This window comes from Tupaia chinensis, unplaced genomic scaffold, assembly GCF_000334495.1.
Source record: "Tupaia chinensis unplaced genomic scaffold, TupChi_1.0 Scaffold000018_1, whole genome shotgun sequence".
Classification (NCBI taxonomy): domain Eukaryota; kingdom Metazoa; phylum Chordata; class Mammalia; order Scandentia; family Tupaiidae; genus Tupaia; species Tupaia belangeri.
Window position 1 is genome coordinate 3,289,810 of NW_006159448.1, and position 17,785 is coordinate 3,307,594.

The window sequence follows — 17,785 nt, forward strand, 5'->3', positions numbered from 1 at the left end:
AGGAGGGAATAGAGGCATATTTTTACAGTTAACCCCAGTACCAGCTGTTCTTCTAATGAAGTTTACAAGTTACAAAATATTTAACTGAAATATTATGTCTATATTCAAAATGACTCCTAGTATATACAGAAATTGAAGTTACTTTATTGAAGGTTTAAAAAAAAGAGTCACCATAATACAGTAGCCCAAGAGACATAATCAGCAGTTAAAATAATTCGATGAACAAATGATATAATTCTATTTAAGCGTTATAAAAAATCCCTGATAATATACCCTAGTAAATTTAGTAGTTAAAACATTTTGTCAGCTACCCCACAGTTCAGCAGTTAAGTTCTATGCTTAGATAGCTAGAACCCACATGGATGACCACAGTTTGAAACCTGGTCCCAGTGACTTGAAAAAGACACCCAGGGCCTGTGCACCCACTAAATCTTGATAGGATGGTGAAATGAAAGAAAAGATACTCCAGCATGACCATGCCCCATTTGGGGGTGCTTTCACATTCTTTCTCTGTGGTGAGCACATATGCCCTCTGGCAAAACAAACAAACAGAGCCTTTTGCATATTTTTTTTTAGAATCTTCATCTCTATTAGGTATTCCTTTGATGTTTTCTTTTGAATTCTTGCAAAATAGGTATTTGTAACATATTCTTTGGTTCCTAGTGATAGAAATTCAACTTGGCTAGTTTAAGAAAAAAAGAGAGAGGTAAAAAAAAAAAAAGGAAAGAAAGAATTAATGAGAGAGAAAAGAAGGAAAGAAAGATTGAAGGGAGGAACTGTGGAAGGTGACTATTGAAAGAAGGAAGTTGTTTCCTCAATGATCTGAGTGCTATTTTGAACAAATAATTTTGTTTAACTTTACCAATAATAACGTGAAGCAGGAGTGAATATAATCTTTGTTTATATATGAATAAACTGAGTAATAAGGAGCTTGTCACACTTATTAGAGGGGCAGCTGACATTAGAACTGAGCCTTTAAACACCCCAATTTCTTGGGACCTGGAAATTTTATAAACATCTTTAGAAGGGATTATTTTAGAAGGGATTATTTATCTAAATTAACCATCAGATAATGCTCTATCAAGATTAAATTATTGATTTAATGAAGAATAACCAGATCAGCCCTTTCAGGAAGTATCTACTTTTGGATTTTCCAGATTTGTCCTAAGAGAAGGTACCAACAAAATGAAACATAAATCTGTCTTTTACCTCAGCACATAGTGTAGAAAAGTCACATAGCAGGCATTGATTTAGACTCTGACAGGCATCTTTTAAACTGTAAGTGGAAAAAAGAGCTTTAAATTCTTTGGGTTGGCTGGAGAGTCCCTAACTCCTTGCTTATTGATTTTTGTGTTATTGCTCCTAGTTATGAATTGCGAATTAAAAAAAAAAAAAAAACTTTCATGATGGCTCATAAAAGAGGAAACTGGGTGAAAAATTCCCCTTCCTTATCTACCCTAGTAGTTTTACTTTTTAAATATATGTATTAATGTATAAACAGAATTTTTCTTGGGAAAAGTAAACAAATGTGTGTCACAGAAAGGCATAAAGAGATTCCTAGATATAAAGATTCTGTATGATAAAATAGAGAACCTCCATTTCTCTTGGAGCCACAGGCGAGTGAGAGAGGGCATTAACCTTTGTCTTGCAGAGGGAATGTGTGCTTGATGATCAATAGTGAATTTCAATCCTCAGTCATTGACAGGGAAGAACTAGTGTGTTTTCTTTATCTATGAAGTACATTATAACCATCAGTTTTCACATTTTGATATTGTTTTATTATTGCAGACAGCTGGAATATGAGGTACTGAGTGGCCACTCCTTTACAAAGAACTATAGCTCATGTGTTGTTTTCCTCATGGCTCATTGGTGATATAGGTCAATCAGAATATGAAGTTGTTTTTTTTTTTTTTTTTTTGGAGAGATTTTCACTGTAGGGCGCATGCGCTTGCCAGACAGACAGAGAGAGACATAGAGACAGAAAGCGAGAAATCACCCCCCCAGGGGGAATGGTCACGCCGCAATCCCTTCTCCTCCATTCTCCTCTCGGGATCTTGGGCACGCACGCACATGCACCCGGCGTGAGTTTTAAGCCGCCGGGTCCGGGACACGAACCGCGGTCGACTACGTGGGAGTCCAGCGACATAGCCATTACGCTAACTGCTGGTTCCCTGAATATGAAGTTTTAATCTACTCAGATTCTAGCTTCGCAAATGGTTTCATGAAAAGTATGTAGCCAGGGAGAAATCAAATTCTGTCTATGTATACATTAAATAAAGGACAGATTTTATGGTTTATAAGAATGCAAATATCTAAAAATATTCTCCACTAAATCAGTAATACTGCATTTAATTAAAAACTCCTGGATGGGTATCATTAAGATAATAACTTTTTAATTTTTTTTAATTTTATTTTTTAGAGAGAATTTTACTATGTGGCATGTGTGATCACTGAAGATAAATCACCCCCTGGGGGGGATGGGCCATGCTTCAATTCCTTCTCCTCCATTCTCCTCTTGGGATTTTGGGCATGCATGCACATGCACCTGGCATGAGTTTCAAGTCACTAGATTCAGAACTTGAACCGTATGTGTGATTCCAGGGCCTTAACCACTGCATCATCTGTTGGCTCCAGGATAATGAAGTCTTAAAGACAACTACCAAAACGGCTCTTTCACACAGCTGTTGAGAAGGAGAGGGAGACCAAGCCATCGAAATCTCTGAAGCCTAAACCGATCATCAGGAGTTGTTCTTGAAACTAAAACCTTAGAAAGTTTGAATGGAGAAGGATGAAGAGATGTCAAACACAATTCCCTAGTTAATAACCTCAGATCTTCACTGGTGTTGTTAACCACAATGCAAGAAATAAGGGAGAATCTAGGTCTGTACATGTTCTGTTTCACAAGCATGAAGATGTGCCTCGAAAGAGATATGCAGTAGGAATGCTTTCCTCCCAATCTGAGAACCTGAAATTCACTCACTGTGCACAACTTACTTCAACTTTTACTTTCTGTATTAACATTTTCGTATCTCAGATTCAGAAATGATATTCTTTTCTTTGAGTCCCTGTAGCTTTTAACTCCTTCCCTAGAACATATTTCACTCTCCTTTATGTTAAATTCAATTGGGTTAGAAGTTATTTGAGGGCATGACCATGTCTTAACACATCAGTGAATACCCTTTAGTCTAGTTCAGCACCTGGCATATAACAACAGTCTTTCAATGATTACTTGTTGAATAGAATTTAAAATGTCATCTCAATGAAATCTTTATTGGGATGATTTCAGGCACCATAAATTCAGCTAAGAAGACATTGTTTATTAAAGTAGTGGTGATAATAATGATACAATTTTGGGAAGACGAGTTCCTTGAGATATTCATACAAGGTGGATAATTTCTTTTCTAGTCTGCAGAAAGTCATCTGCAGAAGGATGGCCAAGAATGCATTAACCACCCAACCACGATTGAATTTCGATTGTTCTGTGACTTTGCGCATTATACCTAACCTTTCTGCATTTGGGTGCAACAATCTTTAACATATTCCTTTATATTATAGTGTGATTTAAATCATCTTGCTGTGATTTACTTTCAGACTGCACAATTAAAAACACAAACAGATTTGGAAGATAAAGCCAAGAAGATTAATTGTATTCCTGTGTTTATGTTTTCACATTTCTGGACCCATGATAGAGACCACATAAGTATCTAGAAAGCATCTCTGCCTTTCACTGGTTAGGTGATTTGGAGACAGTACACTAAACTTAAAAAATATCTGTTTGAGTTTAGGAATAGAAATAACACAGACGCATCTCTGAGTTCTCATGAAGTCTAGCAGTATGTTACTGTAACTGAAAAGCAGAATATCAACAGTTCATGCTTTTTTGTTTTTAAATGAAAACTTTAAGAATACTTTTAATCTCTTAAGCATTTTTAATAAGAAAAGTAAGAGCATAAAATAAAATACAATGTCTTGCAGCTAGTAGAAGCAATTTTCACTACCTTTCTTCTGTATAATTCCTTTCATATTAGAATTTTAAAATCACAATCATTTAAAATATACTAAAAGGAAATTTAAACCATTTGACTGACTATAAGGGCAGTATTTCCATCATTTTGTCTGAAGTTTATAACAACTCTAAGATACTATTAGCTTCAGGTATTCAAATTAGGGTACTGATCCTCTATAACTTCAAACTTTATAACAACTTGAGGTTATTAGCTTCATATATTCATATTAGGGTTCTGATACTTAGTAATTTTACCAAAGTCAGAAGACCTGCATTTCATCTAAGGACTCGGCTCTTCTAATTTTAAATTACACATTATGTAAGATCTGCAGTAGGGCTTAACCGGAATCCTTTGACATACATGTGCTGCTATTTAGACTCATGTACTTTCTTTTAAACTTTATCTGACCAAATATATTTTAAAAGAAAATGTGCATATGATGAAAAAGCAGAAAAAAAGTGTTCAGTGTTATGTCAGTTTCTTATGGTTACTGTAAGGCATTACCACAAACTGTGGTTTTAAACAGCAAAAACTGATTGTTTCACAGTACTCAAGGCTAGAAGTCTCAAAACCAAGATTTAAATTGTATACTTAAATGAGTAAATTTTAGTACAATACATTTTATTAGTACAATAAATTATATCTCAATAAAGCAGGAGAGAATTGTAAAAAATAGAAATAGCCTGGTTATAGTGAAACAGGCAATAGGGTACCACTAAATGATGCTGGAGCCAAACAGGAGGCCACAGGTTCAGATCCTGGGTAGAGTCCACAGACACACCAACCAGGAGGTTGGTTGGAAGGTTGAGGAGGGCAGGATCATGACATAGCCGGGTGCTGGTCCTTCTATTTCTTTTTCATGAAATAAATAAGCTTTAAAATAGTATCAAAGTTGTGGACTCATTTATGTGGCCAGATACCATGACTAACTTAGTTAACGCCTTTACATTTTTTAACCAAAATTTTAAGCCTTAAACAAGTGACAATCTTTAAAATCAATAGAAGTCTTTTCATGGTTTGAGAAGTTATCACATAAGATGGGAATGCCAATTGGATCTTTTATTTTTCAGTTTATAAGTGAAGAAAGACTTTTCTCTCATGCTTCACCATGGGAACAGAGAGACATCACTTGATGGGAGGGCGGTATCTGGTGCCATGCGAGTTTAGGCACAGAGGCAAGTCTTTGAAAAGCACCTTTTATCTGCCTGCAGTTTCCTGTAGTCCAATGATTGGATCAGACATCTACTTTGCCTGTGGATTTGAGCCCCATGGTGTGCAATTGCATCTTCCCACTACTCATCTAAATTTTGTTTGACTAATTGGGGCCAAGCTTCTTTTTTCAGAGTCTCTATCCCTAAGATGATCTCCTCTTCCAGGCCACTATCTCCTAAGGGTCTTTGTCTATGTGATGCTTCTGGATGAGAGCATGTAGATTTCTGTTCCTAATTCCCAGTGAAATCTTATATTCATAAAGAATACATTAAGAATGGAAAGCCAACTCTGAAAGATAGTTTGACTTTCCACCATCATCTCTCATTATCCTCTTCACCAACTTGCTTTCAATTTTCTGAAAGTCTTCTGCTATGGTGGGCATTTACGTTGACTTTTCAAAAGTCACACCATTTTTATTTTTGTAAGGTAAAATGTGCTTTATCCCCTAATACCTGAAATATAAATTTACAAATGATGAGAATAAAGTAAAAAGAAACTAAGTTTCTAAATGCCTTTGCTAGTGCTTTTGGTTATCAAATCTAACAAATTTATTCTTCATATAATAAATATGTAGAATAAATGATACATTGGTGAACACTTTGTTTTCAATAGTAAATGACTAAATCTCCTTCTAGAATTTGTTTTTATGTCTTACTAAGCAATAGAAAATGTGATTGTTTTACTTATCTACAAATAAGATTATGCTTTTTTTGAGAGAGAGATTTTTGCTATAAGACATATACAGTTGCCAGAGAGAGAGAAAGTGAGAAATCACACATGCTCCCCCAGCAGGGATGGCCATGCCACAATTCCTTCTTCTCCATCCTCTTCTCAGGAGTTTTGGCATGCATGCACATGCACCTGGAGTGAGTTTCAAGCTTCTGGGTCCAGGACTTGAACCATGGTTGGCCATATGGGAGTTCAGCACCTCAACCATCACAGGACACCTATGGTTGGAAAGGCTATATGTAGACAACTGGGAGTTGTGACTCATTCCTTATCCCTTGCCTTTGGACTCTCAGATTGGTTGCTTGGGACTTTGAAACAGTCTTACACCCCACACTGCCCCATCTGGACACCCATTCCAGCAAAGGGCCTTGCCAAATGGCAGGGTGCCTGAGGCTGGAAGGGTATACAGCCATGCCCCATGGCTCATCCCCCTCCTCCACTTGTCTTCGAACTCTCAGAAATTCATGTTTTCTATAGATATCTTCTTTGTTCCATAATTAAAGCTCAGTGGCTCAATTTCAGGTACATTTATTCTATAAAACAGGGGGGATTTTGGGTGTCCCAGAACCAGTGGCAACAGTGCAAAGTACTGGTGAACCATGGGGAGGTAGAATACACAAACACATGTAAACTAAACAACCTACTTCTGAATGACTTCTTAACTACCAAAGAAGTTAAGTCTGAAACCAAACATTTAAAGAAACAAATGATAATTAATATACAAGTTTCCACATCTATGAGATACTGCAAAAGCAGTCAGAAATTCATAGTAATTAGTGACCCTAAAAAAATATGGAAAGGTGACAAATAGACAACCTAACATCATACCTCAGGGAACTGGAAAAACAACAAACAGACCCCCAAAGATGCCAGGTGAAAAGAAATCATAAAGATACCAGCAGAAATAAATAAAATAGATAATAAACTTTAAAGAAAATAAATGAAAACAAAAGCTGGTTCTTTGCAAAGATGAACAATATTGACACATCATTAGCTATACTGATAAAGAAGAAGAAAGAAAGAAACCAGATCAATCAAATACATGACGAAACAAGCAACACTATAATAGACACAATGGAAATCCAAAACATCATTAGAGGATACTGTGGTTGACTATATGCCAAAACAACAAGAGAATATGGAGGAAATGGACAAATTCCTAGATGCATATAAACTACCAAGATTGAATCAGGAAGGCAGAAAACCTGAAAAGACCCATAGCAAGCCATGAGATTGAATCAGTGATAAATAACTCCAGACCAAGAAAAGCCCAGGTCCTGATGACTTCACTTCAGAATTCTAAAAACCTTTTAAGTGAGAGTTAACTCCCACCCTTCACAAATTATTTCTAAAGATTCAAAAACAAAAGAAAACCTCCCAAATTCTTTTTATGAAGCCTCCATCATCCTCATCCCAAAAACAGATAATGACATGACAAAAAGGAAAACTATAGATCAATAACTTGATGACTATAGATACGAAAATTCTCAACAAGATGTTTGTAAATTGTATTTAACAACATATAAAAATATTATTCACTACAAACAGGTAGGTTTTATTTCCGGGTTGTGAGAGTGGCTCAAAATATGCAAGACCATAAACATAATACATCATATTAACAGAAAGAAAGATAAAAACCATATGATCATTTCAATCAATGCAGAGAAAGCATTTGATAAAATACATCTCTTTATTATTAAGACTCTCAGTAAGATTGGTATTGAAGGTTCATTTCTCAACACAATAAAAGCCCTATATGAAAAACCTATCTCTAACATTATACAGAATGGGGGAAAAGCTAAAAGCTTTTCCACTAAAAACTGGTACTAGACAAGGCTGCCAACTTTTTCCACTTCTTTTCAGTACAGTGCTGGAAGTCTTGGCCAATGCAACCAGAAAAGAGATAACATAAAAGGCATTCAAATAGGCAAAGAAGAGTTGAAAATATCTTTATTTGCAGATGACAAGATGGTATACTTAGAAGACCCAAATATTTTCACGAAAAAATCTCTTGAAATAATAAATGAATACAGTAAAGTGTCAGGATATAAAATAAACCTCCAAAAATATATAGTATTTTAATATATGAGCAAGTCAATGAGGACGATCTGAAGAAAGGAATCTCTTTTACCACAGTCACAACTAAGGAAGTCAAAGACCTTTATAAATTATGAAAATCTTAAAAAAGACATTGAAAATGACACAGAAAAGTGGAAGACATCCCAGATTCCTGGATTGGAAGAATTAATATAATAAAATGATAATTCTACTCAAATTAATCTACATATTTAACAAAATTCCAATCAAAATACCAAAGACTTTTTTCACAGATCTAGAAAAGACAATCATAGAATTTGTCTGGAATCATAAAAGACCCAGTATTGCCAAAGAAATCCTAAGCAAGAAGAGTGGAGTGCAGCATCTCACTCCCTGACCATAAAGTATATCATAAAGCTGTGATAATCAAAACAGCATGGCACTGGCACAAAAAACAGACAGGTGGACCAATGGAATAGAATAGAGACCCCAGAAATAAACCCCAAAACTTACAACCAGCTGATTCTTGACAAATGATACCAGTCAATCCAGTGGGAAAAGAAAAAAAAAAAACAAAACAAAAAACAAACAAACAAACAAAACTCTTTAACAAATTGTACTAGAAAAACTGGATATCCACCTGCAGAAAAAACAAAACTGAATCCCCATCTTTCATCATTAACAAAAATCAACTCAAATTGGATAGAAGATCTGAGCCTAAGATCTCAAACTATAAAATGACTGGTGGAAAGCACTGAGGAAATTCTGGGAGACATGGTGGTAGGAAAAGACTTTTTAAATAAGACTCCCAAAGCATGGACAATAATCCCTAAAATAGACAAGTGGGACTATAACAGATTAAGTTTCTGCACAGTGAAGGACATAGTCATTAGAGTGAATTGACAATCCTTGGAATGAGAGAATATTTTTTGTACACTATGCCTCAGATAAGAGACTTACAACCAAAATACACAGGGAACTCAAGGGGCTTATCCAGAAAAAAAAAATGATTAGCCCAATTAAAAGATGAGAAAATGAGCTGAGCAAAAATCTCTCTAAGGAATACATATGAACAGCCAAAAAGCATATGAGGAAATTTTCAACATCCTTCATCATAAGGGAAATGCAGATTAAAACCACAATGAGATATCACCTAATCCCTGTCAGAGTGGCAAAGATCAAAAATACAGAAAATGATGATTGTTGGCAGTGTTGTGGTGCAAGGGGAACTCTCCTACAGTATTGGTGGGAATGTAAATTGGTCCAGCCACAGTGGAAAATATTATGGAGGTTCATTAAAGACCTACAAATAGACCTAAATTTGATCCAGCAATCTCACTTCCGGGTATCTACCCAAAGAACAGGAGAATACTTAGTTGGAAAAATCACTTGGACATCAATGTTTATTGGAGCATTATTCACGATTGCTGACATGGAACCAACCCAAATGTCTATAAACAGATGACTGGATAGAAAAAATGTGGCACATATACTCTATGGAATACTATTCAGCCATAAAAAACTTGATCCTGGCATTTGATAGAAAGTGGTCGAATATGGAAGATTTATTGCTTAGTGAAGCAAGCCAGGTTATGAAAGATTTTTTTATGTATCCACTTAATATATACTATCTGTACTTTATAGTATAGATTGAAATATTGGAGAACATAAAAGTAGTGAAAGTAGTTATGGATGCCGAAGACAGTGTGGAATGTGGGTGGTGGGAGGGAAGAGTATAGAGAAGGAAATCAGGAGAAAAAATAGAGAAGCATGAGATTTGTGGGACACAGAAATTGTTTATTACCTGTTAATAATAACATGTATAGTATTCTTACCTGGACTGATCTGAGAAGTATTTCATGTTGGGTAAATTCTCTTTACAAGCAAAATGATGTATAGTGATTGGATATTTAGAATAATAATAACAATAAAATTAAATTAATGATAATCTAAAAAAGAACCATTTGCTGCTTATAATGTGTGTAGTAATATTTTTGTCTTGACTGATATGCATGGAAAAATAAATTTTATATACTTTAAAGATATATGTGATTAAATGTAATATAAAAAATAATTACAAAAAATAAACTTGAACAAAAAAAAAATTCCAGAAAGCAGTTTTCTTTCCAGAGAAACATGAAGAAGGAGAGGAAGAAATATATATATATATTTTATCAAGCCTCCAGGTCCAGGATTCAGACTGTATGGAGAGTCATGTGGGATCTGACTCCTTCAACCACCAGGCCACAGTGATGGCCCAAATATATTTTTTTAATAGTGCATATGTATGTGTATACACACTCATACACACAAATACATATAGCAGATTGTTTTCAATTTTTATACTTTCAGGTCTTCTAATCTATGGTCCTACATCTGTACCCATATTACCTTCTTTTCTCCCTCTCTTCTCAATAATGGACGGAAACTTTCCAACACAGAATTATTTTGCTACCACTAGAAACTGTCCTTTTCAATAAATTTGTAGATAAGTCTCCTTTCCAGAGCTGTTTTACTTAGTGCTTTCGTTTAATCAGTTAGTATAAAAGCAATAATGACAGCTACCAAAACTAAGCAAAGTTTCTTCACCTATACCACTTACCTATCTTTGTCAATGTCACCAATCTCAAATGATAGAAGTGAAAAATAGTCAATATTTGTGCTGCTATAACATTTGTTGGTTGGTTTGTTTTATGGAGAAAGACAGAGATGAGCACCCTCCACAAGGTTTGGTCAAGCCACAGTACCTCTTCCTCTGGTACTCCATCAGATCTTGTTCTCTCACACAGCGTGTTTCAGGCTGACCAGGTCAGTGATTCGAACTCTTGAACAGCATTTTACCACTGCACCATGGAGCCAGTCACAGGTACCTTTTAATCATAACAATCATTTTATGTTCTTGGGAACTACTTAGATCCATAGGACATTTATTTTGGGGAGATTTCACAGAAAAAAATAAAGACAGTCTGTGAGAGTCCAAGTGTAAAGTGGAAAAGGAAATTGTAATTAAACCAGATTTTTAAATATATGGCTTTTTGTCCTGTATCCTTTTTATTTATTTATTTATTTTAGAGATTTTTACTATAGGAATGTGCACTTGCCAGAGAGACAGAGACAGAAAATGAGAAATTACCCCCCAGGGTGATTGGTCATGCTGCAATTCCTTCTCCGTTCTCCTCCCCGGATTTTGGGCACATATGCACACATGCCCATCGTGAGTTTCAAACTTCTGAGTCCAGGACTCAAACCACAGTTGACTATGTCCAATGATATAACCATTATGCAATCTGATGGTGCCAAGGCTATCTTTATCTAAAAATTTTATTTAATGCATTATTTAAAACTATAAAAATAAAAAAGTGATCAATCTGACTGATTCTAACTTTTGGAATTTCTTACATTACTTCTTTTTCTTTTTACAGTCTCAGCAATCAGTAAGAAAGCATTAAATTATTTGATTGTGCTTTTGTTCAAATATTTATTTGCTCAGCAAGTGAATCTAGCACAGTGATGCAAGAAATAGGCTGGATACAGATCAGAAAGGGTATATTGAGCAGTGAACAGGAGATGGGAAGATTTTTAAAGACCCGAGATTGTATTAGGTAAATTAGGTTTTTGCTTCCCCACTGTCCTTGCAAACTTTTCTTAAGCCTCAGTCTCTAAAGAACTTTGCTTTAGTGCATTGTGCCCCCCTAGTGGTATGAGCTTTGGTCCAGGTAAAAAGAACATCAAAGAGAAGCCCACTAAGCATTCACCACTTTCTCCTCAACAATTCCAGGGCAACACCTGCTGCTCTTTCCAAGGGTACAGCTACATATCATGAGAAAAAATACTCAGAATCTTAGTGGCCCCTGCTCACCTTGGATTTTATTATCCTAATAAATACACCACTAGTGTTACTCAGGTTATTTATTAATATGATAATTCCAAGTTTTATTACATAATGATATATCTCTTTAAAAACCCCTATACAAACAGAGAAGTTAGCATTTCCCAAAATCAAAGGGATTTTTTAAAATGCTGCTTTATGAAACAGTTTATGGAAGTATTCATTCAAAAATAAATGCACCTTGTGCAGTTATAATTTGGCATAATTCCAGTCATGTTAGCTGCATTTGGAATGGAAGAACTTCTATGTGAAGATTGCCGAATGGCAATTTAATTTGTTAGTCACAGTGAGCGTTTTTGGCTTGTTTGGTTGTCCGCCCTCCCAAACTTCTCAGATCTACAATGAGATGGACAACAGAGGGAAATTCTTGGTGTGGAGGGAATTAAAAAAGAACAACAACTATAAGTTCTATAGATGTTTTTCTCCTCCAGTAAGTAATAAGGCTTTGTCAGTACCAGCTGGAGAGACTTTCTGTACAAAGCATTTAAGTGACAGGGTGCTATGCACACTGTTTTGAGAAAGTAGAAAGCCAAGGTCTTTGCTAGCCTCAGGTAGTAACAGTACTGTGGATGCGAATTTGCAGTTACATGTAGGCATGTGAGAAAATCCATGACTGCTTCCCACTACCCTAAAGGTAGACTTAACATAAGACTTTCTAGAAGATTTTTTTTTTTTTTTTGGAGAGGTTTTTGCTATAGGGCGCGTGCGCTTGCCAGACAGAGAGAGACATATAGACAGAAAGCGAGAAATCACCCCCCAGAGTGATGGTCATGCCGCAATCCCTTCTCCTCCATTCTCTTCTTGGGATCTTGGGCACACACGCACACGCACCTGGCGTGAGTTTTAAGCCACCGGGTCCGGGATGTGAACCGCAGTCAACTACGTGGGAGTCCAGCGACATAGCCATTATGCTAACTGCTGGTTCCTATGACTTTCTAGAAGATTCAAACAACTGAGGTTGCTTCTGAAGAGCAAAACATTCCTGAAATGACCACTCCAGTTTCTGTTCACACTGATGACCCTCATTACTCAAACTCACATGGTCCTGTGATACACAGTGGCACTCCTATTTCTATGCAGTTATTGAACAATGAGAAAATTGCCAGGGAAGGTGCTACAGTATGGCCTTTCTTCATATCTTGTGTGAAGGAAGAGAGGATACCCATTCTCCCTGGATATCTTGCCACTGTCCCATGTTCCATGAGAATACTCATGGTCTCTAAAAGCTACCCAATGTCTAAGCTCAAACATTCTCCTTTCTCTTAATCTCTTGTTCTACCAAATGAGTTCCTCTGTCTCCTTACCAGAAAAACTTCAATTACTTTAGACTTTCTCAAAAGCTATGATGTTCATGTGCAAAAGCCCTTGAGACAAGAAAAACATAAAGGAACTACATTCCGGAATGTCAGAGAAAATAATACAGAGAACAAAATACAAATGGCTCCTAGTCTCTTTGGTTCTTCCACAGCAAAGAAAGTAAAAAATAAATTACCATCTGAACACATCAGTCTGCCACCTTGGATATTCCTGTATTGTAAGGGGATCACTTGAATGAGGCCCTAGAGGAAGGTCCAACATAGAAATAATTCTTTCTTCTTCCTTCATCCAAAGTGAGGGAGGCAGTTAGGGGGGGAAATCATATAATTAAATTCTTACTTGACTTAAATTATGTGTAGATTTATGTACTTCTTAATGTTGTGTCTATGCCCATAGGTTTCATTATGTAGCAATGGTTGTATATACTTTTTTTTTTCCTACTTGACTGGAATGAGTTCCAGGAAATCTAGCAAAGCAGGAAATGCCAACTAAGTATGATGGAGATTTCAAAGTAGTCTAGGTGGGATATGTTAGCAGGTCTGTAGGCTGGGGTAATGAACCTGAGAGTAAACTCAGTCTGTAGGCCTGGACTGAGTCCATAGGCCTGGTGTCAGAATATAATCTAGTCAAATGTTAAACATCTCGATTTAAGGAATGAAAGCTTTGTACAAATTATGACATAATTACTTACTTTCCAATGGTTTCAACATGCAATTTATATTGGAAAATACATTTAATATTTGGAATCTTAAAATTTTCAGCTCCTTTCCAAAACCAAAGAAAAAAAAAATTCCTGTCAGAAATAAGACAAACATGGGAGACTTCAGATACAAATCAGGACTCCACAAATGCACAGACAACATTTTAACCTGGAAAAACAATCATATGCGTTTAAGATTTTGGTAATTAATGCTTTAAACTTTAAATGAAAGGTCAGTTTACTTGACTAGGAAGCTTTCCTCAACCTTTCTTCCACAGTTTGGACCATCAAGGTGATAGGGGAAAAAGGCTTATAACAACCTAATTCCTGTGGGAAGCAGAAAGATGACAAAGACAGATACAGTACTTGGGAGAGGAACTTCACATCCTAGTCTATCAGCTGATTGCCATTGTTTGGCTCTTGTATCTATTGTGTCTTGGCGTCTAAGAAATGGTGTTTCCTTTTATCTCCAGTCAAGTAAAATTTAGTTGCTCCTCTGCTGACAGCTTAGCTCATTCAACTGCAAGTGAGCCAGTGGCCCCTTGCGGCAAGATGGATAATAGAGGTGGAAGAGACTGAGCCACAGTCTGAAAATCCCAATCCTGTTTCTGCACCTAAAAATTATGAGACCATGCAAAGTCAGTTAGCGTTCTTCTGCTGTTACATGTTTCTCTCCTTACAAATACTATTGTAAAGTGTAAGAATATAGCCCATAGTGCATATATTATGTGCTGGTCACAGTAACCAATGGTGCGTGGTATATAAGAGTTTAGTGCATAAATACAGAACTAATTGTATTAAAGAAGATACATCTGGCTGCAAAAATTTGGCCTAATGGCCCTGGGCACTTTTTTTTCTTTTATTTTCTTTCTTTCTCTTTCTTTCTTTCAATTTACATTTTATCTTCCCAGTCAAAATCATCCTGAAAAGATGAAAAGGGAAGACAATTTTAAGACCAATGTTAAACAGATGTCATCCTAAATTGTGGAAGAGGTGACTTAGTGGGCATATACCATTGTGGAAAAAGCCTTTTTAGAGATAGTTATTTGTGTTGTCCTTCTCACATTAAGGCGGATAGAATGCTCCCTTGCTTCAGAGCAGGGCAGGGGGAGGGTGAACTTAGCAGGCTGACCTTCAATTTTTCTTTCCAAGATTTGTTTTTTAAACTTAAAGTCACTGAAAGGAATTTGTGAAAATACCTTCAGAAGAGCCTAGTGCCTTGGACAAAATCATGAGATTAGTTCTAAAAGATTCCTGAAGATCAAAAAAAAGGGCCAGAAATCTAGAGGCTGGGAGAGTAGAATACTGACACCTTGTTTCTGGCACCATAGTGAGAGGTGGAATCTGTACAAAGGAACATGGCTGCCTGATTCCCTAGCTTTTCAAAGAGCCCCCTTCCTCAAGCCTGTGCAAAAGTTGCAGAGCCAGAGACTGAAGATACCATGGGAACTGTACCAATAAATGCTGTTGTGATAGGTACCAGTTGTTCATTAATAGTCAAAAGGAAGCCAGCTGGTGGCATGTTGGTTAAGGTGGCTTCATCTCACATGGCCAAATGCATAGTTCAAGTCCAGGATCTGATAGCTTGAAAAACATGCAACGTGCATGTGTATGCATGACCAAAATCTCAAGAGGAGAGTGGAGGAGAAGGGATTGCAGCACAGTCATGGAAGGTGCTTTCTTACTTTCTTACTTTTCTTGCTCCCTCTCTGTTTTTTTCCAACAAGTGTACACACCTTATGGCAAACCTAAAACAAAACAAGATGAAAACAAAACAAAAAAAAGCCCAAAGTATATGCCCAGGAACTAAGACTCTGAGAACTATCAGACAGTTCTAGTTGGAGAAATTTGTCCACTTGGTGAACATAATTAGCACTTGCTGTTAAAAGATGTCTTAAAAGACAGTAAGATAATAAAAATACATCTAGGTGAATTTGCAGATATACTTCTTTTTTCTTGCCAAAACTAAACTATGCCCAATCCAATTGCTTTAGCAGACTTAATTGTTATTAATTGATTAATCAAACCTACCTATGATACCATACCAGTCATTCAGTTAATATTTACTGAACACGCTCCATGAACACAGCACTGATCATTGGAATGATTTAGTTATGACATAGTGACTTAATTAGTTTTATAACATAACTAGTAGCTCTTAATCTGTGTGTCTGCAGCATCTTGGTAATTATGTGCTTGAATAAAGCCAAGTCACACTTCAACCAACTTATTCCACAAAGAATAAATTAATATCAGTTGTTAATAAGTAACAATGAAGTATATTAAATCTGATTTTTCTCATGTAAAATCATGGAATTTTAAAGCTGAAAAGGAACTTAGAGAGTATCTATCTCCAGATCCCATTTAGTTCTCCTATTTAACAAAGATAAATCCTGGATCAAAAACTTAACTTACCTGTCTAGACTCATAGAGCTACATTGTGATAGACAAAGGAATAGAACCCAGGATTTCTGACTTCTGATTTTTGTTCTTCTTTTTAGATCGGAAACTTCCATTCCCCACATTTATAAAGGTAATCATATTTACGGTAATCGTATCTGAAGAAAAATTAACACTAAATGATAATAATGTAATGACCACCATTTATCAAATTTTACCATGTATCAGGTACTATAAAACATGGATTTTCTTATCCCAAAGACTTGTTTTTTAGAAAACTTGCTATGTTATAATCTTCCTGCTTCAGCTCTCAGGTTCACTGAAGCTGTAGGCATATGCCACTGCACTCAGTTTTGTCTGTTTGTTTTTGCCATTGGGCACACACGCTCATGAGAAAGAGAGAGAGAGAAAGAGAGAGAGAGAGAGAGAGAGAGAGAGAGAGAGAGAGAGAGAGAGAGAAAGTGAGAAATCACTCCCAGGAGGGATAGCCAAGCTAGAATCCCTTCTCCGCTATTCTCCTCTTGGGATTCGGAACACAAACACACTTGTACCTGGCATGATTTTCAAGATGCAGAGTCCAGGATTTTAACTGCAGTAGGCCACATGGGAATCCAGTGCCTTAACCACCATGCCACCTGCTGGCCCCTGAGCTCAGTTTTTTTTAGGGTGGACTAAGAATCCTGGGCATCACATATCTTTTCAATCTGCCAAGAAGTAATGTCTGCTAGTATGCACTACCACAGCTAGGCCTCTTATCCTATTTTAAAAGCAAACCTAAGAGATAGATGACATTAAGATTCCTATTTTATATGGTAGGAGGATAAACCCTAAAGAGGAGTCACATCACATGCCTAGTAAGTGAAAAAGCACCTATTTAAACATAGACAGCCTGACCCCAGGGCTTGATGTGTTAAGACACAGCTCTTGAGCTCATTGGCCAAATTAATGTATTAATTATTCCTTTGGCATATATTTAAGTCAAATATTTAAGACTTCTATGTAGAAGACACTGATCTAGGCAGTAAAAGACTAGTAAGTGAGAGAAACAAAATTCCGGACTTTATGGACTTTGTATTCAAATATTTGGTAAGTGCTTTTAGAATGCAAAGAGCCTTGTTAGTTCAATTGATAGGAGGTTTAGTTAAGGGAAATTCAGAAGCTAAGAAACACCAGGAAATAGGCTACGCAACTGCACAGCCAGGCCTCCTGAGAATTCAGGCCATAGTAAGAGCTCTGGAACCTGCAGGAACTCTGAGATAGTAGGAGAGAGAGAGAGAGAGAGAGAGAGAAAGTGAGAAATCACTCCCAGGAGGGATAGCCAAGCTAGAATCCCTTCTCCGCTATTCTCCTCTTGGGATTCTGAACACAAACACACATGTACCTGGCATGATTTTCAAGATGCAGAGTCCAGGATTTTAACTGCAGTAGGCCACATGGGAATCCAGTGCCTTAACCACCATGCCACCTGCTGGCCCCTGAGCTCAGTTTTTTTTA